Source organism: Gasterosteus aculeatus, chromosome 4, assembly GCF_964276395.1.
Source record: "Gasterosteus aculeatus chromosome 4, fGasAcu3.hap1.1, whole genome shotgun sequence".
Classification (NCBI taxonomy): Eukaryota; Metazoa; Chordata; class Actinopteri; order Perciformes; family Gasterosteidae; genus Gasterosteus; species Gasterosteus aculeatus.
Window position 1 is genome coordinate 29,886,974 of NC_135691.1, and position 23,101 is coordinate 29,910,074.

Genomic DNA, 23,101 nt, shown 5'->3' on the forward strand with positions numbered 1-23,101 from the left:
AACTTTTAATTCAAGCCAAACTGCAGATGTTTTTAAAGTTTTCGACTTAAATTAAGACTTCATTAGCATAATCATGTCCCTGATGGTCTAGTGGCTAGGATTCGGCGCTCTCACCGCCGCGGCCCGGGTTCAATTCCCGGTCAGGGAAATGAGATTTAGAGTTTGGAATTCCAGATCCAACTTTTAATTCAAGCCAAACTGCAGATGTTTTTAAAGCATTCGACTTAAACTATGACTCCATTTGCATAATTGTGTCCATGATGGTCTAGTGGCTAGGATTTGGCGCTTTCACCGCTGTGGCCCGGGTTCAATTTCCGGTCAGGGAAGTCAGATATAAAGTGTTAAATTCCTGGTCAGGGAATTCAAGCTTTAACTTTTAATTCAAGCCAAACTGCAGATGTTTTTAATGTATTCGACTTAAACTATGACTTCATTTGCATAATTGTGTCCCTGATGGTCTAGTGGCTAGGATTTGGCGCTTTCACAAATGTGGCCCGGGTTCAATTTCCGGTCAGGGAAGTCAGATATAAAGTGTTAAATTCCTGGTCAGGGAATTCAAGCTTTAACTTTTAATTCAAGCCAAACTGCAGATGTTTTTAATGTATTCGACTTAAACTATGACTTCATTTGCATAATTGTGTCCCTGATGGTCTAGTGGCTAGGATTTGGCGCTTTCACCGCCGCGGCCCGGGTTCAATTCCCGGTCAGGGAAATGAGATTTAGAGTTTGGAATTCCAGATCCAACTTTTAATTCAAGCCAAATTGCAGATGTTATGGAATTCCAGATCCAACTTTTAATTCAAGCCAAACTGCAGATGTTTTTAAAGTTTTCGACTTAAATTAAGACTTCATTAGCATAATCATGTCCCTGATGGTCTAGTGGCTAGGATTCGGCGCTCTCACCGCCGCGGCCCGGGTTCAATTCCCGGTCAGGGAAATGAGATTTAGAGTTTGGAATTCCAGATCCAACTTTTAATTCAAGCCAAACTGCAGATGTTTTTAAAGCATTCGACTTAAACTATGACTTCATTTGCATAATTGTGTCCCTGAGGGTCTAGTGGCTAGGATTTGGCGCTTTCACAAATGTGGCCCGGGTTCAATTTCCGGTCAGGGAAGTCAGATATAAAGTGTTAAATTCCTGGTCAGGGAATTCAAGCTTTAACTTTTAATTCAAGCCAAACTGCAGATGTTTTTAATGTATTCGACTTAAACTATGACTTCATTTGCATAATTGTGTCCCTGATGGTCTAGTGGCTAGGATTTGGCGCTGTCACAAATGTGGCCCGGGTTCAATTTCCGGTCAGGGAAGTCAGATATAAAGTGTTAAATTCCTGGTCAGGGAATTCAAGCTTTAACTTTTAATTCAAGCCAAACTGCAGATGTTTTTAATGTATTCGACTTAAACTATGACTTCATTTGCATAATTGTGTCCCTGATGGTCTAGTGGCTAGGATTTGGCGCTTTCACCGCCGCGGCCCGGGTTCAATTCCCGGTCAGGGAAATGAGATTTAGAGTTTGGAATTCCAGATCCAACTTTTAATTCAAGCCAAATTGCAGATGTTATGGAATTCCAGATCCAACTTTTAATTCAAGCCAAACTGCAGATGTTTTTAAAGTTTTCGACTTAAATTAAGACTTCATTAGCATAATCATGCTGATGGTCTAGTGGCTAGGATTCGGCGCTCTCACCGCCGCGGCCCGGGTTCAATTCCCGGTCAGGGAAATGAGATTTAGAGTTTGGAATTCCAGATCCAACTTTTAATTCAAGCCAAACTGCAGATGTTTTTAAAGTTTTCGACTTAAATTAAGACTTCATTAGCATAATCATGTCCCTGATGGTCTAGTGGCTAGGATTCGGCGCTCTCACCGCCGCGGCCCGGGTTCAATTTCCGGTCAGGGAAATGAGATTTGGAGTTTGGAATTCCAGATCCAACTTTTAATTCAAGCCAAACTGCAGATGTTTTTAAAGTATTCGACTTAAACTATGACTTCATTTGCATAATTGTGTCCCTGAGGGTCTAGTGGCTAGGATTTGGCGCTTTCACCGCTGTGGCCCGGGTTCAATTTCCGGTCAGGGAAGTCAGAAATAAAGTGTTAAATTCCTGGTCAGGGAATTCAAGCTTTAACTTTTAATTCAAGCCAAACTGCAGATGTTTTTAATGTATTCGACTTAAACTATGACTTCATTTGCATAATTGTGTCCCTGATGGTCTAGTGGCTAGGATTTGGCGCTTTCACAGCTGTGGCCAGGGTTCAATTTCCGGTCAGGGAAGTCAGAAATAAAGTGTTAAATTCCTGGTCAGGGAATTCAAGCTTTAACTTTTAATTCAAGCCAAACTGCAGATGTTTTTAATGTATTCGACTTAAACTATGACTCCATTTGCATAATTGTGTCCCTGATGGTCTAGTGGCTAGGATTTGGCGCTTTCACCGCTGTGGCCCGGGTTCAATTTCCGGTCAGGGAAGTCAGATATAAAGTGTTAATTTCCTGGTCAGGGAATTCAAGCTTTAACTTTTAATTCAAGCCAAACTGCAGATGTTTTTAATGTATTCGACTTAAACTATGACTTCATTTGCATAATTGTGTCCCTGATGTTCTAGTGGCTAGGATTTGGCGCTTTCACCGTCGCGGCCCGGGTTCAATTTCCGGTCAGGGAAATGAGATTTGGAGTTTGGAATTCCAGATCCAACTTTTAATTCAAGCCAAACTGCAGATGTTTTTAAAGTTTTCAACTTAAACTATGACTTCATTTGCATAATTGTGTCCCTGAGGGTCTAGTGGCTAGGATTTGGCGCTTTCACCGCTGTGGCCCGGGTTCAATTTCCGGTCAGGGAAGTCAGATATAAAGTGTTAAATTCCTGGTCAGGGAATTCAAGCTTTAACTTTTAATTCAAGCCAAACTGCAGATGTTTTTAATGTATTCGACTTAAACTATGACTTCATTTGCATAATTGTGTCCCTGATGGTCTAGTGGCTAGGATTTGGCGCTTTCACAGCTGTGGCCCGGGTTCAATTCCCGGTCACGGAAATGAGATTTAGAGTTTGGAATTCCAGATCCAACTTTTAATTCAAGCCAAATTGCAGATGTTATGGAATTCCAGATCCAACTTTTAATTCAAGCCAAACTGCAGATGTTTTTAAAGTTTTCGACTTAAATTAAGACTTCATTAGCATAATCATGTCCCTGATGGTCTAGTGGCTAGGATTCGGCGCTCTCACCGCCGCGGCCCGGGTTCAATTCCCGGTCAGGGAAATTAGATTTAGAGTTTGGAATTCCAGATCCAACTTTTAATTCAAGCCAAATTGCAGATGTTATGGAATTCCAGATCCAACTTTTAATTCAAGCCAAACTGCAGATGTTTTTAAAGTTTTCGACTTAAATTAAGACTTCATTAGCATAATCATGCTGATGGTCTAGTGGCTAGGATTCGGCGCTCTCACCGCCGCGGCCCGGGTTCAATTCCCAGTCAGGGAAATGAGATTTAGAGTTTGGAATTCCAGATCCAACTTTTAATTCAAGCCAAACTGCAGATGTTTTTAAAGTTTTCGACTTAAATTAAGACTTCATTAGCATAATCATGTCCCTGATGGTCTAGTGGCTAGGATTCGGCGCTCTCACCGCCGCGGCCCGGGTTCAATTTCCGGTCAGGGAAATGAGATTTGGAGTTTGGAATTCCAGATCCAACTTTTAATTCAAGCCAAACTGCAGATGTTTTTAAAGTATTCGACTTAAACTATGACTTCATTTGCATAATTGTGTCCCTGAGGGTCTAGTGGCTAGGATTTGGCGCTTTCACCGCTGTGGCCCGGGTTCAATTTCCGGTCAGGGAAGTCAGAAATAAAGTGTTAAATTCCTGGTCAGGGAATTCAAGCTTTAACTTTTAATTCAAGCCAAACTGCAGATGTTTTTAATGTATTCGACTTAAACTATGACTTCATTTGCATAATTGTGTCCCTGATGGTCTAGTGGCTAGGATTTGGCGCTTTCACAGCTGTGGCCAGGGTTCAATTTCCGGTCAGGGAAGTCAGAAATAAAGTGTTAAATTCCTGGTCAGGGAATTCAAGCTTTAACTTTTAATTCAAGCCAAACTGCAGATGTTTTTAATGTATTCGACTTAAACTATGACTTCATTTGCATAATCGTGTCCCTGATGGTCTAGTGGCTAGGATTTGGCGCTTTCACCGCCGCGGCCCGGGTTCAATTCCCGGTCAGGGAAATGAGATTTAGAGTTTGGAATTCCAGATCCAACTTTTAATTCAAGCCAAACTGCAGATGTTTTTAAAGCTTTTGACTTAAACTATGACTTCATTTGCATAATCATGTCCCTGATGGTCTAGTGGCTAGGATTCGGTGCTCTCACCGCCGCGGCCCGGGTTCAATTCCCGGTCAGGGAAATGAGATTTAGAGTTTGGAATTCCAGATCCAACTTTTAATTCAAGCCAAATTGCAGATGTTATGGAATTCCAGATCCAACTTTTAATTCAAGCCAAACTGCAGATGTTTTTAAAGTTTTCGACTTAAATTAAGACTTCATTAGCGTAATCATGTCCCTGATGGTCTAGTGGCTAGGATTCGGCGCTCTCACCGCCGCGGCCCGGGTTCAATTCCCGGTCAGGGAAATGAGATTTAGAGTTTGGAATTCCAGATCCAACTTTTAATTCAAGCCAAACTACAGATGTTTTTAAAGCATTCGACTTAAACTATGACTCCATTTGCATAATTGTGTCCCTGAGGGTCTAGTGGCTAGGATTTGGCGCTTTCACCGCTGTGGCCCGGGTTCAATTTCCGGTCAGGGAAGTCAGAAATAAAGTGTTAAATTCCTGGTCAGGGAATTCAAGCTTTAACTTTTAATTCAAGCCAAACTGCAGATGTTTTTAATGTATTCGACTTAAACTATGACTTCATTTGCATAATTGTGTCCCTGATGGTCTAGTGGCTAGGATTTGGCGCTTTCACAGCTGTGGCCAGGGTTCAATTTCCGGTCAGGGAAGTCAGAAATAAAGTGTTAAATTCCTGGTCAGGGAATTCAAGCTTTAACTTTTAATTCAAGCCAAACTGCAGATGTTTTTAATGTATTCGACTTAAACTATGACTCCATTTGCATAATTGTGTCCCTGATGGTCTAGTGGCTAGGATTTGGCGCTTTCACCGCTGTGGCCCGGGTTCAATTTCCGGTCAGGGAAGTCAGATATAAAGTGTTAATTTCCTGGTCAGGGAATTCAAGCTTTAACTTTTAATTCAAGCCAAACTGCAGATGTTTTTAATGTATTCGACTTAAACTATGACTCCATTTGCATAATTGTGTCCCTGATGTTCTAGTGGCTAGGATTTGGCGCTTTCACCGTCGCGGCCCGGGTTCAATTTCCGGTCAGGGAAATGAGATTTGGAGTTTGGAATTCCAGATCCAACTTTTAATTCAAGCCAAACTGCAGATGTTTTTAAAGTATTCAACTTAAACTATGACTTCATTTGCATAATTGTGTCCCTGAGGGTCTAGTGGCTAGGATTTGGCGCTTTCACCGCTGTGGCCCGGGTTCAATTTCCGGTCAGGGAAGTCAGATATAAAGTGTTAAATTCCTGGTCAGGGAATTCAAGCTTTAACTTTTAATTCAAGCCAAACTGCAGATGTTTTTAATGTATTCGACTTAAACTATGACTTCATTTGCATAATTGTGTCCCTGATGGTCTAGTGGCTAGGATTTGGCGCTGTCACAAATGTGGCCCGGGTTCAATTTCCGGTCAGGGAAGTCAGATATAAAGTGTTAAATTCCTGGTCAGGGAATTCAAGCTTTAACTTTTAATTCAAGCCAAACTGCAGATGTTTTTAATGTATTCGACTTAAACTATGACTTCATTTGCATAATTGTGTCCCTGATGGTCTAGTGGCTAGGATTTGGCGCTTTCACCGCCGCGGCCCGGGTTCAATTCCCGGTCAGGGAAATGAGATTTAGAGTTTGGAATTCCAGATCCAACTTTTAATTCAAGCCAAATTGCAGATGTTATGGAATTCCAGATCCAACTTTTAATTCAAGCCAAACTGCAGATGTTTTTAAAGTTTTCGACTTAAATTAAGACTTCATTAGCGTAATCATGTCCCTGATGGTCTAGTGGCTAGGATTCGGCGCTCTCACCGCCGCGGCCCGGGTTCAATTCCCGGTCAGGGAAATGAGATTTAGAGTTTGGAATTCCAGATCCAACTTTTAATTCAAGCCAAACTACAGATGTTTTTAAAGCATTCGACTTAAACTATGACTCCATTTGCATAATTGTGTCCCTGAGGGTCTAGTGGCTAGGATTTGGCGCTTTCACCGCTGTGGCCCGGGTTCAATTTCCGGTCAGGGAAGTCAGAAATAAAGTGTTAAATTCCTGGTCAGGGAATTCAAGCTTTAACTTTTAATTCAAGCCAAACTGCAGATGTTTTTAATGTATTCGACTTAAACTATGACTTCATTTGCATAATTGTGTCCCTGATGGTCTAGTGGCTAGGATTTGGCGCTTTCACAGCTGTGGCCAGGGTTCAATTTCCGGTCAGGGAAGTCAGAAATAAAGTGTTAAATTCCTGGTCAGGGAATTCAAGCTTTAACTTTTAATTCAAGCCAAACTGCAGATGTTTTTAATGTATTCGACTTAAACTATGACTCCATTTGCATAATTGTGTCCCTGATGGTCTAGTGGCTAGGATTTGGCGCTTTCACCGCTGTGGCCCGGGTTCAATTTCCGGTCAGGGAAGTCAGATATAAAGTGTTAATTTCCTGGTCAGGGAATTCAAGCTTTAACTTTTAATTCAAGCCAAACTGCAGATGTTTTTAATGTATTCGACTTAAACTATGACTCCATTTGCATAATTGTGTCCCTGATGTTCTAGTGGCTAGGATTTGGCGCTTTCACCGTCGCGGCCCGGGTTCAATTTCCGGTCAGGGAAATGAGATTTGGAGTTTGGAATTCCAGATCCAACTTTTAATTCAAGCCAAACTGCAGATGTTTTTAAAGTATTCAACTTAAACTATGACTTCATTTGCATAATTGTGTCCCTGAGGGTCTAGTGGCTAGGATTTGGCGCTTTCACCGCTGTGGCCCGGGTTCAATTTCCGGTCAGGGAAGTCAGATATAAAGTGTTAAATTCCTGGTCAGGGAATTCAAGCTTTAACTTTTAATTCAAGCCAAACTGCAGATGTTTTTAATGTATTCGACTTAAACTATGACTTCATTTGCATAATTGTGTCCCTGATGGTCTAGTGGCTAGGATTTGGCGCTGTCACAAATGTGGCCCGGGTTCAATTTCCGGTCAGGGAAGTCAGATATAAAGTGTTAAATTCCTGGTCAGGGAATTCAAGCTTTAACTTTTAATTCAAGCCAAACTGCAGATGTTTTTAATGTATTCGATTTAAACTATGACTTCATTTGCATAATTGTGTCCCTGATGGTCTAGTGGCTAGGATTTGGCGCTTTCACCGCCGCGGCCCGGGTTCAATTCCTGGTCAGGGAAATGAGATTTAGCGTTTGGAATTCCAGATCCAACTTTTAATTCAAGCCAAATTGCAGATGTTATGGAATTCCAGATCCAACTTTTAATTCAAGCCAAACTGCAGATGTTTTTAAAGTTTTCGACTTAAATTAAGACTTCATTAGCGTAATCATGTCCCTGATGGTCTAGTGGCTAGGATTCGGCGCTCTCACCGCCGCGGCCCGTGTTCAATTCCCGGTCAGGGAAATGAGATTTAGAGTTTGGAATTCCAGATCCAACTTTTAATTCAAGCCAAACTGCAGATGTTTTTAAAGCATTCGACTTAAACTATGACTCCATTTGCATAATTGTGTCCATGATGGTCTAGTGGCTAGGATTTGGCGCTTTCACCGCTGTGGCCCGGGTTCAATTTCCGGTCAGGGAAGTCAGATATAAAGTGTTAAATTCCTGGTCAGGGAATTCAAGCTTTAACTTTTAATTCAAGCCAAACTGCAGATGTTTTTAATGTATTCGACTTAAACTATGACTTCATTTGCATAATTGTGTCCCTGATGGTCTAGTGGCTAGGATTTGGCGCTTTCACAAATGTGGCCCGGGTTCAATTTCCGGTCAGGGAAGTCAGATATAAAGTGTTAAATTCCTGGTCAGGGAATTCAAGCTTTAACTTTTAATTCAAGCCAAACTGCAGATGTTTTTAATGTATTCGACTTAAACTATGACTTCATTTGCATAATTGTGTCCCTGATGGTCTAGTGGCTAGGATTTGGCGCTTTCACCGCCGCGGCCCGGGTTCAATTCCCGGTCAGGGAAATGAGATTTAGAGTTTGGAATTCCAGATCCAACTTTTAATTCAAGCCAAATTGCAGATGTTATGGAATTCCAGATCCAACTTTTAATTCAAGCCAAACTGCAGATGTTTTTAAAGTTTTCGACTTAAATTAAGACTTCATTAGCGTAATCATGTCCCTGATGGTCTAGTGGCTAGGATTCGGCGCTCTCACCGCCGCGGCCCGGGTTCAATTCCCGGTCAGGGAAATGAGATTTAGAGTTTGGAATTCCAGATCCAACTTTTAATTCAAGCCAAACTGCAGATGTTTTTAAAGCATTCGACTTAAACTATGACTCCATTTGCATAATTGTGTCCATGATGGTCTAGTGGCTAGGATTTGGCGCTTTCACCGCTGTGGCCCGGGTTCAATTTCCGGTCAGGGAAGTCAGATATAAAGTGTTAAATTCCTGGTCAGGGAATTCAAGCTTTAACTTTTAATTCAAGCCAAACTGCAGATGTTTTTAATGTATTCGACTTAAACTATGACTTCATTTGCATAATTGTGTCCCTGATGGTCTAGTGGCTAGGATTTGGCGCTTTCACAAATGTGGCCCGGGTTCAATTTCCGGTCAGGGAAGTCAGATATAAAGTGTTAAATTCCTGGTCAGGGAATTCAAGCTTTAACTTTTAATTCAAGCCAAACTGCAGATGTTTTTAATGTATTCGACTTAAACTATGACTTCATTTGCATAATTGTGTCCCTGATGGTCTAGTGGCTAGGATTTGGCGCTTTCACCGCCGCGGCCCGGGTTCAATTCCCGGTCAGGGAAATGAGATTTAGAGTTTGGAATTCCAGATCCAACTTTTAATTCAAGCCAAATTGCAGATGTTATGGAATTCCAGATCCAACTTTTAATTCAAGCCAAACTGCAGATGTTTTTAAAGTTTTCGACTTAAATTAAGACTTCATTAGCATAATCATGTCCCTGATGGTCTAGTGGCTAGGATTTGGCGCTTTCACAAATGTGGCCCGGGTTCAATTTCCGGTCAGGGAAGTCAGATATAAAGTGTTAAATTCCTGGTCAGGGAATTCAAGCTTTAACTTTTAATTCAAGCCAAACTGCAGATGTTTTTAATGTATTCGACTTAAACTATGACTTCATTTGCATAATTGTGTCCCTGATGGTCTAGTGGCTAGGATTTGGCGCTTTCACCGCCGCGGCCCGGGTTCAATTCCCGGTCAGGGAAATGAGATTTAGAGTTTGGAATTCCAGATCCAACTTTTAATTCAAGCCAAATTGCAGATGTTATGGAATTCCAGATCCAACTTTTAATTCAAGCCAAACTGCAGATGTTTTTAAAGTTTTCGACTTAAATTAAGACTTCATTAGCATAATCATGTCCCTGATGGTCTAGTGGCTAGGATTCGGCGCTCTCACCGCCGCGGCCCGGGTTCAATTCCCGGTCAGGGAAATGAGATTTAGAGTTTGGAATTCCAGATCCAACTTTTAATTCAAGCCAAACTGCAGATGTTTTTAAAGCATTCGACTTAAACTATGACTTCATTTGCATAATTGTGTCCCTGAGGGTCTAGTGGCTAGGATTTGGCGCTTTCACAAATGTGGCCCGGGTTCAATTTCCGGTCAGGGAAGTCAGATATAAAGTGTTAAATTCCTGGTCAGGGAATTCAAGCTTTAACTTTTAATTCAAGCCAAACTGCAGATGTTTTTAATGTATTCGACTTAAACTATGACTTCATTTGCATAATTGTGTCCCTGATGGTCTAGTGGCTAGGATTTGGCGCTGTCACAAATGTGGCCCGGGTTCAATTTCCGGTCAGGGAAGTCAGATATAAAGTGTTAAATTCCTGGTCAGGGAATTCAAGCTTTAACTTTTAATTCAAGCCAAACTGCAGATGTTTTTAATGTATTCGACTTAAACTATGACTTCATTTGCATAATTGTGTCCCTGATGGTCTAGTGGCTAGGATTCGGCGCTCTCACCGCCGCGGCCCGGGTTCAATTCCCGGTCAGGGAAATGAGATTTAGAGTTTGGAATTCCAGATCCAACTTTTAATTCAAGCCAAACTGCAGATGTTTTTAAAGCATTCGACTTAAACTATGACTTCATTTGCATAATTGTGTCCCTGAGGGTCTAGTGGCTAGGATTTGGCGCTTTCACAAATGTGGCCCGGGTTCAATTTCCGGTCAGGGAAGTCAGATATAAAGTGTTAAATTCCTGGTCAGGGAATTCAAGCTTTAACTTTTAATTCAAGCCAAACTGCAGATGTTTTTAATGTATTCGACTTAAACTATGACTTCATTTGCATAATTGTGTCCCTGATGGTCTAGTGGCTAGGATTTGGCGCTGTCACAAATGTGGCCCGGGTTCAATTTCCGGTCAGGGAAGTCAGATATAAAGTGTTAAATTCCTGGTCAGGGAATTCAAGCTTTAACTTTTAATTCAAGCCAAACTGCAGATGTTTTTAATGTATTCGACTTAAACTATGACTTCATTTGCATAATTGTGTCCCTGATGGTCTAGTGGCTAGGATTTGGCGCTTTCACCGCCGCGGCCCGGGTTCAATTCCCGGTCAGGGAAATGAGATTTAGAGTTTGGAATTCCAGATCCAACTTTTAATTCAAGCCAAATTGCAGATGTTATGGAATTCCAGATCCAACTTTTAATTCAAGCCAAACTGCAGATGTTTTTAAAGTTTTCGACTTAAATTAAGACTTCATTAGCATAATCATGCTGATGGTCTAGTGGCTAGGATTCGGCGCTCTCACCGCCGCGGCCCGGGTTCAATTCCCGGTCAGGGAAATGAGATTTAGAGTTTGGAATTCCAGATCCAACTTTTAATTCAAGCCAAACTGCAGATGTTTTTAAAGTTTTCGACTTAAATTAAGACTTCATTAGCATAATCATGTCCCTGATGGTCTAGTGGCTAGGATTCGGCGCTCTCACCGCCGCGGCCCGGGTTCAATTTCCGGTCAGGGAAATGAGATTTGGAGTTTGGAATTCCAGATCCAACTTTTAATTCAAGCCAAACTGCAGATGTTTTTAAAGTATTCGACTTAAACTATGACTTCATTTGCATAATTGTGTCCCTGAGGGTCTAGTGGCTAGGATTTGGCGCTTTCACCGCTGTGGCCCGGGTTCAATTTCCGGTCAGGGAAGTCAGAAATAAAGTGTTAAATTCCTGGTCAGGGAATTCAAGCTTTAACTTTTAATTCAAGCCAAACTGCAGATGTTTTTAATGTATTCGACTTAAACTATGACTTCATTTGCATAATTGTGTCCCTGATGGTCTAGTGGCTAGGATTTGGCGCTTTCACAGCTGTGGCCAGGGTTCAATTTCCGGTCAGGGAAGTCAGAAATAAAGTGTTAAATTCCTGGTCAGGGAATTCAAGCTTTAACTTTTAATTCAAGCCAAACTGCAGATGTTTTTAATGTATTCGACTTAAACTATGACTTCATTTGCATAATCGTGTCCCTGATGGTCTAGTGGCTAGGATTTGGCGCTTTCACCGCCGCGGCCCGGGTTCAATTCCCGGTCAGGGAAATGAGATTTAGAGTTTGGAATTCCAGATCCAACTTTTAATTCAAGCCAAACTGCAGATGTTTTTAAAGCTTTTGACTTAAACTATGACTTCATTTGCATAATCATGTCCCTGATGGTCTAGTGGCTAGGATTCGGTGCTCTCACCGCCGCGGCCCGGGTTCAATTCCCGGTCAGGGAAATGAAATTTGGAGTTTGGAATTCCAGATCCAACTTTTAATTCAAGCCAAACTGCAGATGTTTTTAAAGTATTCAACTTAAACTATGACTTCATTTGCATAATTGTGTCCCTGAGGGTCTAGTGGCTAGGATTTGGCGCTTTCACCGCTGTGGCCCGGGTTCAATTTCCGGTCAGGGAAGTCAGATATAAAGTGTTAAATTCCTGGTCAGGGAATTCAAGCTTTAACTTTTAATTCAAGCCAAACTGCAGATGTTTTTAATGTATTCGACTTAAACTATGACTTCATTTGCATAATTGTGTCCCTGATGGTCTAGTGGCTAGGATTTGGCGCTTTCACAGCTGTGGCCCGGGTTCAATTTCCGGTCAGGGAAATCAGATATAAAGTGTTAAATTCCTAGTCAGGGAATTGAAGCTCTAAATTTTAATTCAAGCCAAACTACAGATGTTTTTAAAGCATTCGACTTAAACTATGACTCCATTTGCATAATTGTGTCCCTGATGGTCTAGTGGCTAGGATTTGGCGCTTTCACCGCCGCGGCCCGGGTTCAATTCCCGGTCACGGAAATGAGATTTAGAGTTTGGAATTCCAGATCCAACTTTTAATTCAAGCCAAATTGCAGATGTTATGGAATTCCAGATCCAACTTTTAATTCAAGCCAAACTGCAGATGTTTTTAAAGTTTTCGACTTAAATTAAGACTTCATTAGCATAATCATGTCCCTGATGGTCTAGTGGCTAGGATTCGGCGCTCTCACCGCCGCGGCCCGGGTTCAATTCCCGGTCAGGGAAATGAGATTTAGAGTTTGGAATTCCAGATCCAACTTTTAATTCAAGCCAAACTGCAGATGTTTTTAAAGCATTCGACTTAAACTATGACTTCATTTGCATAATTGTGTCCCTGAGGGTCTAGTGGCTAGGATTTGGCGCTTTCACAAATGTGGCCCGGGTTCAATTTCCGGTCAGGGAAGTCAGATATAAAGTGTTAAATTCCTGGTCAGGGAATTCAAGCTTTAACTTTTAATTCAAGCCAAACTGCAGATGTTTTTAATGTATTCGACTTAAACTATGACTTCATTTGCATAATTGTGTCCCTGATGGTCTAGTGGCTAGGATTTGGCGCTGTCACAAATGTGGCCCGGGTTCAATTTCCGGTCAGGGAAGTCAGATATAAAGTGTTAAATTCCTGGTCAGGGAATTCAAGCTTTAACTTTTAATTCAAGCCAAACTGCAGATGTTTTTAATGTATTCGACTTAAACTATGACTTCATTTGCATAATTGTGTCCCTGATGGTCTAGTGGCTAGGATTTGGCGCTTTCACCGCCGCGGCCCGGGTTCAATTCCCGGTCAGGGAAATGAGATTTAGAGTTTGGAATTCCAGATCCAACTTTTAATTCAAGCCAAATTGCAGATGTTATGGAATTCCAGATCCAACTTTTAATTCAAGCCAAACTGCAGATGTTTTTAAAGTTTTCGACTTAAATTAAGACTTCATTAGCATAATCATGCTGATGGTCTAGTGGCTAGGATTCGGCGCTCTCACCGCCGCGGCCCGGGTTCAATTCCCGGTCAGGGAAATGAGATTTAGAGTTTGGAATTCCAGATCCAACTTTTAATTCAAGCCAAACTGCAGATGTTTTTAAAGTTTTCGACTTAAATTAAGACTTCATTAGCATAATCATGTCCCTGATGGTCTAGTGGCTAGGATTCGGCGCTCTCACCGCCGCGGCCCGGGTTCAATTTCCGGTCAGGGAAATGAGATTTGGAGTTTGGAATTCCAGATCCAACTTTTAATTCAAGCCAAACTGCAGATGTTTTTAAAGTATTCGACTTAAACTATGACTTCATTTGCATAATTGTGTCCCTGAGGGTCTAGTGGCTAGGATTTGGCGCTTTCACCGCTGTGGCCCGGGTTCAATTTCCGGTCAGGGAAGTCAGAAATAAAGTGTTAAATTCCTGGTCAGGGAATTTAAGCTTTAACTTTTAATTCAAGCCAAACTGCAGATGTTTTTAATGTATTCGACTTAAACTATGACTTCATTTGCATAATTGTGTCCCTGATGGTCTAGTGGCTAGGATTTGGCGCTTTCACAGCTGTGGCCAGGGTTCAATTTCCGGTCAGGGAAGTCAGAAATAAAGTGTTAAATTCCTGGTCAGGGAATTCAAGCTTTAACTTTTAATTCAAGCCAAACTGCAGATGTTTTTAATGTATTCGACTTAAACTATGACTCCATTTGCATAATTGTGTCCCTGATGGTCTAGTGGCTAGGATTTGGCGCTTTCACCGCTGTGGCCCGGGTTCAATTTCCGGTCAGGGAAGTCAGATATAAAGTGTTAATTTCCTGGTCAGGGAATTCAAGCTTTAACTTTTAATTCAAGCCAAACTGCAGATGTTTTTAATGTATTCGACTTAAACTATGACTTCATTTGCATAATTGTGTCCCTGATGTTCTAGTGGCTAGGATTTGGCGCTTTCACCGTTGCGGCCCGGGTTCAATTTCCGGTCAGGGAAATGAGATTTGGAGTTTGGAATTCCAGATCCAACTTTTAATTCAAGCCAAACTGCAGATGTTTTTAAAGTTTTCAACTTAAACTATGACTTCATTTGCATAATTGTGTCCCTGAGGGTCTAGTGGCTAGGATTTGGCGCTTTCACCGCTGTGGCCCGGGTTCAATTTCCGGTCAGGGAAGTCAGATATAAAGTGTTAAATTCCTGGTCAGGGAATTCAAGCTTTAACTTTTAATTCAAGCCAAACTGCAGATGTTTTTAATGTATTCGACTTAAACTATGACTTCATTTGCATAATTGTGTCCCTGATGGTCTAGTGGCTAGGATTTGGCGCTTTCACAGCTGTGGCCCGGGTTCAATTCCCGGTCAGGGAAATGAGATTTAGAGTTTGGAATTCCAGATCCAACTTTTAATTCAAGCCAAACTGCAGATGTTTTTAAAGCATTCGACTTAAACTATGACTTTATTTGCATAATTGTGTCCCTGAGGGTCTAGTGGCTAGGATTTGGCGCTTTCACAAATGTGGCCCGGGTTCAATTTCCGGTCAGGGAAGTCAGATATAAAGTGTTAAATTCCTGGTCAGGGAATTCAAGCTTTAACTTTTAATTCAAGCCAAACTGCAGATGTTTTTAATGTATTCGACTTAAACTATGACTTCATTTGCATAATTGTGTCCCTGATGGTCTAGTGGCTAGGATTTGGCGCTTTCACAGCTGTGGCCCGGGTTCAATTTCCGGTCAGGGAAATCAGATATAAAGTGTTAAATTCCTAGTCAGGGAATTGAAGCTCTAAATTTTAATTCAAGCCAAACTACAGATGTTTTTAAAGCATTCGACTTAAACTATGACTCCATTTACATAATTGTGTCCCTGATGGTCTAGTGGCTAGGATTTGGCGCTTTCACCGCCGCGGCCCGGGTTCAATTCCCGGTCACGGAAATGAGATTTAGAGTTTGGAATTCCAGATCCAACTTTTAATTCAAGCCAAATTGCAGATGTTATGGAATTCCAGATCCAACTTTTAATTCAAGCCAAACTGCAGATGTTTTTAAAGTTTTCGACTTAAATTAAGACTTCATTAGCATAATCATGTCCCTGATGGTCTAGTGGCTAGGATTCGGCGCTCTCACCGCCGCGGCCCGGGTTCAATTCCCGGTCAGGGAAATGAGATTTAGAGTTTGGAATTCCAGATCCAACTTTTAATTCAAGCCAAACTGCAGATGTTATGGAATTCCAGATCAAACTTTTAATTCAAGCCAAACTGCAGATGTTTTTAAAGTTTTCGACTTAAATTAAGACTTCATTAGCATATACATGTCCCTGATGGTCTAGTGGCTAGGATTTGGCGCTTTCACCGTCGCGGCCCGGGTTCAATTTCCGGTCAGGGAAATGAGATTTGGAGTTTGGAATTCCAGATCCAACTTTTAATTCAAGCCAAACTGCAGATGTTTTTAAAGTATTCGACTTAAACTATGACTTCATTTGCATAATTGTGTCCCTGAGGGTCTAGTGGCTAGGATTTGGCGCTTTCACCGCTGTGGCCAGGGTTCAATTTCCGGTCAGGGAAGTCAGATATAAAGTGTTAAATTCCTGGTCAGGGAATTCCAGCTTTAACTTTTAATTCAAGCCAAACTGCAGATGTTTTTAAAGTATTCGACTTAAACTATGACTTCATTTGCATAATTGTGTCCCTGATGTTCTAGTGGCTAGGATTTGGCGCTTTCACCGTCGCGGCCCGGGTTCAATTTCCGGTCAGGGAAGTCAGATATAAAGTGTTAAATTCCTGGTCAGGGAATTCAAGCTTTAACTTTTAATTCAAGCCAAACTGCAGATGTTTTTAATGTATTCGACTTAAACTATGACTTCATTTGCATAATTGTGTCCCTGATGGTCTAGTGGCTAGGATTTGGCGCTTTCACCGCCGCGGCCCGGGTTCAATTCCCGGTCAGGGAAATGAGATTTAGAGTTTGGAATTCCAGATCCAACTTTAATTCAAGCCAAATTGCAGATGTTATGGAATTCCAGATCCAACTTTTAATTCAAGCCAAACTGCAGATGTTTTTAAAGTTTTCGACTTAAATTAAGACTTCATTAGCATAATCATGTCCCTGATGGTCTAGTGGCTAGGATTCGGCGCTCTCACCGCCGCGGCCCGGGTTCAATTTCCGGTCAGGGAAATGAGATTTGGAGTTTGGAATTCCAGATCCAACTTTTAATTCAAGCCAAACTGCAGATGTTTTTAAAGTATTCGACTTAAACTATGACTTCATTTGCATAATTGTGTCCCTGAGGGTCTAGTGGCTAGGATTTGGCGCTTTCACCGCTGTGGCCCGGGTTCAATTTCCGGTCAGGGAAGTCAGAAATAAAGTGTTAAATTCCTGGTCAGGGAATTCAAGCTTTAACTTTTAATTCAAGCCAAACTGCAGATGTTTTTAATGTATTCGACTTAAACTATGACTTCATTTGCATAATTGTGTCCCTGATGGTCTAGTGGCTAGGATTTGGCGCTTTCACAGCTGTGGCCAGGGTTCAATTTCCGGTCAGGGAAGTCAGAAATAAAGTGTTAAATTCCTGGTCAGGGAATTCAAGCTTTAACTTTTAATTCAAGCCAAACTGCAGATGTTTTTAATGTATTCGACTTAAACTATGACTTCATTTGCATAATCGTGTCCCTGATGGTCTAGTGGCTAGGATTTGGCGCTTTCACCGCCGCGGCCCGGGTTCAATTCCCGGTCAGGGAAATGAGATTTAGAGTTTGGAATTCCAGATCCAACTTTTAATTCAAGCCAAACTGCAGATGTTTTTAAAGCTTTTGACTTAAACTATGACTTCATTTGCATAATCATGTCCCTGATGGTCTAGTGGCTAGGATTCGGTGCTCTCACCGCCGCGGCCCGGGTTCAATTCCCGGTCAGGGAAATGAAATTTAGAGTTTGGAATTCCAGATCCAACTTTTAATTCAAGCCAAATTGCAGATGTTATGGAATTCCAGATCCAACTTTTAATTCAAGCCAAACTGCAGATGTTTTTAAAGTTTTCGACTTAAATTAAGACTTCATTAGCATAATCATGTCCCTGATGGTCTAGTGGCTAGGATTCGGCGCTCTCACCGCCGCGGCCCGGGTTCAATTCCCGGTCAGGGAAATGAGATTTAGAGTTTGGAATTCCAGATCCAACTTTTAATTCAAGCCAAACTGCAGATGTTTTTAAAGCATTCGACTTAAACTATGACTTCATTTGCATAATTGTGTCCCTGAGGGTCTAGTGGCTAGGATTTGGCGCTTTCACAAATGTGGCCCGGGTTCAATTTCCGGTCAGGGAAGTCAGATATAAAGTGTTAAATTCCTGGTCAGGGAATTCAAGCTTTAACTTTTAATTCAAGCCAAACTGCAGATGTTTTTAATGTATTCGACTTAAACTATGACTTCATTTGCATAATTGTGTCCCTGATGGTCTAGTGGCTAGGATTTGGCGCTGTCACAAATGTGGCCCGGGTTCAATTTCCGGTCAGGGAAGTCAGATATAAAGTGTTAAATTCCTGGTCAGGAAATTCAAGCTTTAACTTTTAATTCAAGCCAAACTGCAGATGTTTTTAATGTATTCGACTTAAACTATGACTTCATTTGCATAATTGTGTCCCTGATGGTCTAGTGGCTAGGATTTGGCGCTTTCACCGCCGCGGCCCGGGTTCAATTCCCGGTCAGGGAAATGAGATTTAGAGTTTGGAATTCCAGATCCAACTTTTAATTCAAGCCAAATTGCAGATGTTATGGAATTCCAGATCCAACTTTTAATTCAAGCCAAACTGCAGATGTTTTTAAAGTTTTCGACTTAAATTAAGACTTCATTAGCATAATCATGCTGATGGTCTAGTGGCTAGGATTCGGCGCTCTCACCGCCGCGGCCCGGGTTCAATTCCCGGTCAGGGAAATGAGATTTAGAGTTTGGAATTCCAGATCCAACTTTTAATTCAAGCCAAACTGCAGATGTTTTTAAAGTTTTCGACTTAAATTAAGACTTCATTAGCATAATCATGTCCCTGATGGTCTAGTGGCTAGGATTCGGCGCTCTCACCGCCGCGGCCCGGGTTCAATTTCCGGTCAGGGAAATGAGATTTGGAGTTTGGAATTCCAGATCCAACTTTTAATTCAAGCCAAACTGCAGATGTTTTTAAAGTATTCGACTTAAACTATGACTTCATTTGCATAATTGTGTCCCTGAGGGTCTAGTGGCTAGGATTTGGCGCTTTCACCGCTGTGGCCCGGGTTCAATTTCCGGTCAGGGAAGTCAGAAATAAAGTGTTAAATTCCTGGTCAGGGAATTCAAGCTTTAACTTTTAATTCAAGCCAAACTGCAGATGTTTTTAATGTATTCGACTTAAACTATGACTTCATTTGCATAATTGTGTCCCTGATGGTCTAGTGGCTAGGATTTGGCGCTTTCACAGCTGTGGCCAGGGTTCAATTTCCGGTCAGGGAAGTCAGAAATGAAGTGTTAAATTCCTGGTCAGGGAATTCAAGCTTTAACTTTTAATTCAAGCCAAACTGCAGATGTTTTTAATGTATTCGACTTAAACTATGACTCCATTTGCATAATTGTGTCCCTGATGGTCTAGTGGCTAGGATTTGGCGCTTTCACCGCTGTGGCCCGGGTTCAATTTCCGGTCAGGGAAGTCAGATATAAAGTGTTAATTTCCTGGTCAGGGAATTCAAGCTTTAACTTTTAATTCAAGCCAAACTGCAGATGTTTTTAATGTATTCGACTTAAACTATGACTTCATTTGCATAATTGTGTCCCTGATGTTCTAGTGGCTAGGATTTGGCGCTTTCACCGTCGCGGCCCGGGTTCAATTTCCGGTCAGGGAAATGAGATTTGGAGTTTGGAATTCCAGATCCAACTTTTAATTCAAGCCAAACTGCAGATGTTTTTAAAGTTTTCAACTTAAACTATGACTTCATTTGCATAATTGTGTCCCTGAGGGTCTAGTGGCTAGGATTTGGCGCTTTCACCGCTGTGGCCCGGGTTCAATTTCCGGTCAGGGAAGTCAGATATAAAGTGTTAAATTCCTGGTCAGGGAATTCAAGCTTTAACTTTTAATTCAAGCCAAACTGCAGATGTTTTTAATGTATTCGACTTAAACTATGACTTCATTTGCATAATTGTGTCCCTGATGGTCTAGTGGCTAGGATTTGGCGCTTTCACAGCTGTGGCCCGGGTTCAATTCCCGGTCAGGGAAATGAGATTTAGAGTTTGGAATTCCAGATCCAACTTTTAATTCAAGCCAAACTGCAGATGTTTTTAAAGCATTCGACTTAAACTATGACTTCATTTGCATAATCATGTCCCTGATGGTCTAGTGGCTAGGATTCGGTGCTCTCACCGCCGCGGCCCGGGTTCAATTCCCGGTCAGGAATATGAAATTTAGAGTTTGGAATTCCAGATCCAACTTTTAATTCAAGCCAAATTGCAGATGTTATGGAATTCCAGATCCAACTTTTAATTCAAGCCAAACTGCAGATGTTTTTAAAGTTTTCGACTTAAATTAAGACTTCATTAGCATAATCATGTCCCTGATGGTCTAGTGGCTAGGATTCGGCGCTCTCACCGCCGCGGCCCGGGTTCTATTCCCGGTCAGGGAAATGAGATTTAGAGTTTGGAATTCCAGATCCAACTTTTAATTCAAGCCAAACTGCAGATGTTTTTAAAGCATTCGACTTAAACTATGACTTCATTTGCATAATTGTGTCCCTGAGGGTCTAGTGGCTAGGATTTGGCGCTTTCACAAATGTGGCCCGGGTTCAATTTCCGGTCAGGGAAGTCAGATATAAAGTGTTAAATTCCTGGTCAGGGAATTCAAGCTTTAACTTTTAATTCAAGCCAAACTGCAGATGTTTTTAATGTATTCGACTTAAACTATGACTTCATTTGCATAATTGTGTCCCTGATGGTCTAGTGGCTAGGATTTGGCGCTGTCACAAATGTGGCCCGGGTTCAATTTCCGGTCAGGGAAGTCAGATATAAAGTGTTAAATTCCTGGTCAGGGAATTCAAGCTTTAACTTTTAATTCAAGCCAAACTGCAGATGTTTTTAATGTATTCGACTTAAACTATGACTTCATTTGCATAATTGTGTCCCTGATGGTCTAGTGGCTAGGATTTGGCGCTTTCACCGCCGCGGCCCGGGTTCAATTCCCGGTCAGGGAAATGAGATTTAGAGTTTGGAATTCCAGATCCAACTTTTAATTCAAGCCAAATTGCAGATGTTATGGAATTCCAGATCCAACTTTTAATTCAAGCCAAACTGCAGATGTTTTTAAAGTTTTCGACTTAAATTAAGACTTCATTAGCATAATCATGCTGATGGTCTAGTGGCTAGGATTCGGCGCTCTCACCGCCGCGGCCCGGGTTCAATTCCCGGTCAGGGAAATGAGATTTAGAGTTTGGAATTCCAGATCCAACTTTTAATTCAAGCCAAACTGCAGATGTTTTTAAAGTTTTCGACTTAAATTAAGACTTCATTAGCATAATCATGTCCCTGATGGTCTAGTGGCTAGGATTCGGCGCTCTCACCGCCGCGGCCCGGGTTCAATTTCCGGTCAGGGAAATGAGATTTGGAGTTTGGAATTCCAGATCCAACTTTTAATTCAAGCCAAACTGCAGATGTTTTTAAAGTATTCGACTTAAACTATGACTTCATTTGCATAATTGTGTCCCTGAGGGTCTAGTGGCTAGGATTTGGCGCTTTCACCGCTGTGGCCCGGGTTCAATTTCCGGTCAGGGAAGTCAGAAATAAAGTGTTAAATTCCTGGTCAGGGAATTCAAGCTTTAACTTTTAATTCAAGCCAAACTGCAGATGTTTTTAATGTATTCGACTTAAACTATGACTTCATTTGCATAATTGTGTCCCTGATGGTCTAGTGGCTAGGATTTGGCGCTTTCACAGCTGTGGCCAGGGTTCAATTTCCGGTCAGGGAAGTCAGAAATGAAGTGTTAAATTCCTGGTCAGGGAATTCAAGCTTTAACTTTTAATTCAAGCCAAACTGCAGATGCTTTTAATGTATTCGACTTAAACTATGACTCCATTTGCATAATTGTGTCCCTGATGGTCTAGTGGCTAGGATTTGGCGCTTTCACCGCTGTGGCCCGGGTTCAATTTCCGGTCAGGGAAGTCAGATATAAAGTGTTAATTTCCTGGTCAGGGAATTCAAGCTTTAACTTTTAATTCAAGCCAAACTGCAGATGTTTTTAATGTATTCGACTTAAACTATGACTTCATTTGCATAATTGTGTCCCTGATGTTCTAGTGGCTAGGATTTGGCGCTTTCACCGTCGCGGCCCGGGTTCAATTTCCGGTCAGGGAAATGAGATTTGGAGTTTGGAATTCCAGATCCAACTTTTAATTCAAGCCAAACTGCAGATGTTTTTAAAGTTTTCAACTTAAACTATGACTTCATTTGCATAATTGTGTCCCTGAGGGTCTAGTGGCTAGGATTTGGCGCTTTCACCGCTGTGGCCCGGGTTCAATTTCCGGTCAGGGAAGTCAGATATAAAGTGTTAAATTCCTGGTCAGGGAATTCAAGCTTTAACTTTTAATTCAAGCCAAACTGCAGATGTTTTTAATGTATTCGACTTAAACTATGACTTCATTTGCATAATTGTGTCCCTGATGGTCTAGTGGCTAGGATTTGGCGCTTTCACAGCTGTGGCCCGGGTTCAATTCCCGGTCAGGGAAATGAGATTTAGAGTTTGGAATTCCAGATCCAACTTTTAATTCAAGCCAAACTGCAGATGTTTTTAAAGCATTCGACTTAAACTATGACTTCATTTGCATAATTGTGTCCCTGAGGGTCTAGTGGCTAGGATTTGGCGCTTTCACAAATGTGGCCCGGGTTCAATTTCCGGTCAGGGAAGTCAGATATAAAGTGTTAAATTCCTGGTCAGGGAATTCAAGCTTTAACTTTTAATTCAAGCCAAACTGCAGATGTTTTTAATGTATTCGACTTAAACTATGACTTCATTTGCATAATTGTGTCCCTGATGGTCTAGTGGCTAGGATTTGGCGCTTTCACAGCTGTGGCCCGGGTTCAATTTCCGGTCAGGGAAATCAGATATAAAGTGTTAAATTCCTAGTCAGGGAATTGAAGCTCTAAATTTTAATTCAAGCCAAACTACAGATGTTTTTAAAGCATTCGACTTAAACTATGACTCCATTTGCATAATTGTGTCCCTGATATTCTAGTGGCTAGGATTTGGCGCTTTCACCGCCGCGGCCCGGGTTCAATTCCCGGTCACGGAAATGAGATTTAGAGTTTGGAATTCCAGATCCAACTTTTAATTCAAGCCAAATTGCAGATGTTATGGAATTCCAGATCCAACTTTTAATTCAAGCCAAACTGCAGATGTTTTTAAAGTTTTCGACTTAAATTAAGACTTCATTAGCATAATCATGTCCCTGATGGTCTAGTGGCTAGGATTCGGCGCTCTCACCGCCGCGGCCCGGGTTCAATTCCCGGTCAGGGAAATGAGATTTAGAGTTTGGAATTCCAGATCCAACTTTTAATTCAAGCCAAATTGCAGATGTTATGGAATTCCAGATCCAACTTTTAATTCAAGCCAA

General features: G+C 41.5%; 32 non-coding genes across 32 annotated transcripts; all 32 read left to right on the forward strand.

Moving 5' to 3' along the window:
- Positions 1 to 76: 76 nt before the first annotated feature.
- Positions 77 to 148, forward strand: trnae-cuc (transfer RNA glutamic acid (anticodon CUC)). Its single transcript has one exon. It is a non-coding gene; the product is annotated as a tRNA-Glu (tRNA).
- Positions 149 to 640: 492 nt separating this feature from the next.
- On the forward strand, positions 641 to 712 carry trnae-uuc (transfer RNA glutamic acid (anticodon UUC)). The gene has a single exon. It is a non-coding gene; the product is annotated as a tRNA-Glu (tRNA).
- A 153-nt stretch (positions 713 to 865) lies between these two features.
- trnae-cuc (transfer RNA glutamic acid (anticodon CUC)) lies at positions 866 to 937 on the forward strand. Its single transcript has one exon. It is a non-coding gene; the product is annotated as a tRNA-Glu (tRNA).
- A 492-nt stretch (positions 938 to 1,429) lies between these two features.
- On the forward strand, positions 1,430 to 1,501 carry trnae-uuc (transfer RNA glutamic acid (anticodon UUC)). Its single transcript has one exon. It is a non-coding gene; the product is annotated as a tRNA-Glu (tRNA).
- Positions 1,502 to 3,182: 1,681 nt separating this feature from the next.
- Positions 3,183 to 3,254, forward strand: trnae-cuc (transfer RNA glutamic acid (anticodon CUC)). Its single transcript has one exon. It is a non-coding gene; the product is annotated as a tRNA-Glu (tRNA).
- Positions 3,255 to 4,146: 892 nt separating this feature from the next.
- Positions 4,147 to 4,218, forward strand: trnae-uuc (transfer RNA glutamic acid (anticodon UUC)). Its single transcript has one exon. It is a non-coding gene; the product is annotated as a tRNA-Glu (tRNA).
- A 106-nt stretch (positions 4,219 to 4,324) lies between these two features.
- trnae-cuc (transfer RNA glutamic acid (anticodon CUC)) lies at positions 4,325 to 4,396 on the forward strand. Its single transcript has one exon. It is a non-coding gene; the product is annotated as a tRNA-Glu (tRNA).
- A 153-nt stretch (positions 4,397 to 4,549) lies between these two features.
- On the forward strand, positions 4,550 to 4,621 carry trnae-cuc (transfer RNA glutamic acid (anticodon CUC)). Its single transcript has one exon. It is a non-coding gene; the product is annotated as a tRNA-Glu (tRNA).
- A 1,249-nt stretch (positions 4,622 to 5,870) lies between these two features.
- trnae-uuc (transfer RNA glutamic acid (anticodon UUC)) lies at positions 5,871 to 5,942 on the forward strand. The gene has a single exon. It is a non-coding gene; the product is annotated as a tRNA-Glu (tRNA).
- A 153-nt stretch (positions 5,943 to 6,095) lies between these two features.
- Positions 6,096 to 6,167, forward strand: trnae-cuc (transfer RNA glutamic acid (anticodon CUC)). Its single transcript has one exon. It is a non-coding gene; the product is annotated as a tRNA-Glu (tRNA).
- Positions 6,168 to 7,416: 1,249 nt separating this feature from the next.
- trnae-uuc (transfer RNA glutamic acid (anticodon UUC)) lies at positions 7,417 to 7,488 on the forward strand. Its single transcript has one exon. It is a non-coding gene; the product is annotated as a tRNA-Glu (tRNA).
- Positions 7,489 to 8,205: 717 nt separating this feature from the next.
- On the forward strand, positions 8,206 to 8,277 carry trnae-uuc (transfer RNA glutamic acid (anticodon UUC)). The gene has a single exon. It is a non-coding gene; the product is annotated as a tRNA-Glu (tRNA).
- A 153-nt stretch (positions 8,278 to 8,430) lies between these two features.
- trnae-cuc (transfer RNA glutamic acid (anticodon CUC)) lies at positions 8,431 to 8,502 on the forward strand. Its single transcript has one exon. It is a non-coding gene; the product is annotated as a tRNA-Glu (tRNA).
- A 492-nt stretch (positions 8,503 to 8,994) lies between these two features.
- trnae-uuc (transfer RNA glutamic acid (anticodon UUC)) lies at positions 8,995 to 9,066 on the forward strand. Its single transcript has one exon. It is a non-coding gene; the product is annotated as a tRNA-Glu (tRNA).
- A 346-nt stretch (positions 9,067 to 9,412) lies between these two features.
- Positions 9,413 to 9,484, forward strand: trnae-uuc (transfer RNA glutamic acid (anticodon UUC)). The gene has a single exon. It is a non-coding gene; the product is annotated as a tRNA-Glu (tRNA).
- Positions 9,485 to 9,637: 153 nt separating this feature from the next.
- On the forward strand, positions 9,638 to 9,709 carry trnae-cuc (transfer RNA glutamic acid (anticodon CUC)). The gene has a single exon. It is a non-coding gene; the product is annotated as a tRNA-Glu (tRNA).
- Positions 9,710 to 10,201: 492 nt separating this feature from the next.
- On the forward strand, positions 10,202 to 10,273 carry trnae-cuc (transfer RNA glutamic acid (anticodon CUC)). Its single transcript has one exon. It is a non-coding gene; the product is annotated as a tRNA-Glu (tRNA).
- Positions 10,274 to 10,765: 492 nt separating this feature from the next.
- Positions 10,766 to 10,837, forward strand: trnae-uuc (transfer RNA glutamic acid (anticodon UUC)). Its single transcript has one exon. It is a non-coding gene; the product is annotated as a tRNA-Glu (tRNA).
- Positions 10,838 to 11,729: 892 nt separating this feature from the next.
- trnae-uuc (transfer RNA glutamic acid (anticodon UUC)) lies at positions 11,730 to 11,801 on the forward strand. The gene has a single exon. It is a non-coding gene; the product is annotated as a tRNA-Glu (tRNA).
- A 106-nt stretch (positions 11,802 to 11,907) lies between these two features.
- On the forward strand, positions 11,908 to 11,979 carry trnae-cuc (transfer RNA glutamic acid (anticodon CUC)). The gene has a single exon. It is a non-coding gene; the product is annotated as a tRNA-Glu (tRNA).
- A 492-nt stretch (positions 11,980 to 12,471) lies between these two features.
- trnae-uuc (transfer RNA glutamic acid (anticodon UUC)) lies at positions 12,472 to 12,543 on the forward strand. Its single transcript has one exon. It is a non-coding gene; the product is annotated as a tRNA-Glu (tRNA).
- Positions 12,544 to 12,696: 153 nt separating this feature from the next.
- On the forward strand, positions 12,697 to 12,768 carry trnae-cuc (transfer RNA glutamic acid (anticodon CUC)). The gene has a single exon. It is a non-coding gene; the product is annotated as a tRNA-Glu (tRNA).
- Positions 12,769 to 13,260: 492 nt separating this feature from the next.
- On the forward strand, positions 13,261 to 13,332 carry trnae-uuc (transfer RNA glutamic acid (anticodon UUC)). The gene has a single exon. It is a non-coding gene; the product is annotated as a tRNA-Glu (tRNA).
- Positions 13,333 to 15,352: 2,020 nt separating this feature from the next.
- Positions 15,353 to 15,424, forward strand: trnae-uuc (transfer RNA glutamic acid (anticodon UUC)). Its single transcript has one exon. It is a non-coding gene; the product is annotated as a tRNA-Glu (tRNA).
- A 153-nt stretch (positions 15,425 to 15,577) lies between these two features.
- Positions 15,578 to 15,649, forward strand: trnae-cuc (transfer RNA glutamic acid (anticodon CUC)). Its single transcript has one exon. It is a non-coding gene; the product is annotated as a tRNA-Glu (tRNA).
- Positions 15,650 to 16,366: 717 nt separating this feature from the next.
- Positions 16,367 to 16,438, forward strand: trnae-uuc (transfer RNA glutamic acid (anticodon UUC)). Its single transcript has one exon. It is a non-coding gene; the product is annotated as a tRNA-Glu (tRNA).
- Positions 16,439 to 17,154: 716 nt separating this feature from the next.
- trnae-uuc (transfer RNA glutamic acid (anticodon UUC)) lies at positions 17,155 to 17,226 on the forward strand. The gene has a single exon. It is a non-coding gene; the product is annotated as a tRNA-Glu (tRNA).
- Positions 17,227 to 17,332: 106 nt separating this feature from the next.
- Positions 17,333 to 17,404, forward strand: trnae-cuc (transfer RNA glutamic acid (anticodon CUC)). Its single transcript has one exon. It is a non-coding gene; the product is annotated as a tRNA-Glu (tRNA).
- A 153-nt stretch (positions 17,405 to 17,557) lies between these two features.
- trnae-cuc (transfer RNA glutamic acid (anticodon CUC)) lies at positions 17,558 to 17,629 on the forward strand. Its single transcript has one exon. It is a non-coding gene; the product is annotated as a tRNA-Glu (tRNA).
- A 492-nt stretch (positions 17,630 to 18,121) lies between these two features.
- On the forward strand, positions 18,122 to 18,193 carry trnae-uuc (transfer RNA glutamic acid (anticodon UUC)). The gene has a single exon. It is a non-coding gene; the product is annotated as a tRNA-Glu (tRNA).
- Positions 18,194 to 20,616: 2,423 nt separating this feature from the next.
- Positions 20,617 to 20,688, forward strand: trnae-uuc (transfer RNA glutamic acid (anticodon UUC)). The gene has a single exon. It is a non-coding gene; the product is annotated as a tRNA-Glu (tRNA).
- A 2,245-nt stretch (positions 20,689 to 22,933) lies between these two features.
- On the forward strand, positions 22,934 to 23,005 carry trnae-cuc (transfer RNA glutamic acid (anticodon CUC)). The gene has a single exon. It is a non-coding gene; the product is annotated as a tRNA-Glu (tRNA).
- Positions 23,006 to 23,101: the final 96 nt, after the last annotated feature.